The following is a 1,662-nucleotide window of genomic DNA, read 5'->3' as shown; positions in this document are numbered from 1 at the left end:
CCCTGCATAGCTATTGCGCTCCTCTATCCTCCATCTAGTTGAGAACCCGAAGGATAACCGCTAGGCTCTTCTCCCTCTAGTTTTCTCTTGTCAGATTTTTTCCTGGACATCGTACTACGTCATTATTTATTCGATTTTCCCTGGTAAGTGCTCCAGATGCAGTTGCTTTAGTTGACGTAGTGAGTGGAACCTAATTATATGTTTCCTTGAATACCAGAGTTGCCTGGTTGGTCCATGGATTTTCCTTCCTTTTGCTACATTTCGCTCAAAGGGTTGAAGGGAGATAGTGCATCAAGTTATTCGCAAGGGCCAACTTGATCCTCTTCCCAGGGATCCCAGATGAGGGAAGCCTAGGAGAGCCGCCGAGTTTAGATATAGTGACCCACTAGTTCGAGATGCACTGACCTTGGCCATTGCCTGCTAACTACGGTCATTATATGTCAATTCGGATCGCACACCACTAGTAGAAAAGGGGGCAATGGGGGCATTGGACCCGGTTCTTGAGCCCCGGGGGCCGGCCGGGCCACATGGGCCATTGGTCCCGGTTCGTCTGGACCTTTTGGTCCCGGTTGGCGGGACGAACCGGGACCAATGTGCCTTGCTCCTAGCCCACCACCATTGGTCCCGGTTGGGGGAATGAACCGGGACCAAAGGCTTCCCTTTAGTCCCGGTTCATGCCACGAACCGGGACCAATTAATTGCCTATATATACCCCGCGAGCAGAGCACTCTCACTGCTCTGTTTTTCGTGGCCGGCGAGGAGAGAGCTTTGTGTTGCTCTAGCTCACCTCCTATGCACACGAGGTGTTCGATGGAATGCCCGAGCCACACTACTTAAGCTTTCTCCTCTCCAAGCTCCACCTCCAAGCTCCATTTTTCTCAATATTTGTCTAGGTTTAGCGGTCCGTCACGTCCCGTCCCCATCTTCACCGCCGTCGATCGCCCGCGTCGCCGGCACCACCGTGGTGAGCCTCTTGTTCTTATCTTCTTTTTGAAAGGAAAAAAAACTCTTACTTGTATGTTTATATAGATACTTGTATAATTTTCTTACTTTTATTATTGCATCTTATATAGTGCGATGGTTTTGGTATCCGCCCCCGTCGGCCCTCGTCCTGTCTATGATTCTGATGTGGTATATATTATCTTTTCATAACTATTGGTTCATTTATTATTTATGACAATTATGCCGACCAACGTGACATAGATTTTATTTATCTAGGAGGTTGTTGAACCGGAAATTCCAACCGACCCTATTGTCGAGAGGTTAAATTTAGTTGAAGAAGAAAAAAATTTGTTGAAGGAAAAAATTAGAAAAATTGAGGAGGAGAAGATGATATTGGAGTTGCATGTTGCGGATGTCGTCGATGATCACAAGATCAAGATGGATGCAATGCGCTTGAAGATTAGAAAGATTAGAAAATATGCCATTCATACCGAGGCTTGGTATCATTATGCCGTTGGATCAGTTGTTACATTGGTTGCGATTATGATCGCATTTGTTTTCGCATTGAAATGTTTTACATAGTTTCAGTGTATGGTTTAATTAATTTAGATGCTCTGCAGAGCTTTATGTTGTTAGATGAGAACTATGTATGTACTTTGGTTTTAATGTGATGATGAACTTCTATTAATTTGGTCACTTAATTATCTATTCATGATGTTC

The sequence above is a fragment of the Triticum dicoccoides genome, chromosome 3B, assembly GCF_002162155.2.
Source record: "Triticum dicoccoides isolate Atlit2015 ecotype Zavitan chromosome 3B, WEW_v2.0, whole genome shotgun sequence".
Taxonomy (NCBI): Eukaryota; Viridiplantae; Streptophyta; class Magnoliopsida; order Poales; family Poaceae; genus Triticum; species Triticum dicoccoides.
This window is presented reverse-complemented; position numbering follows the sequence as displayed.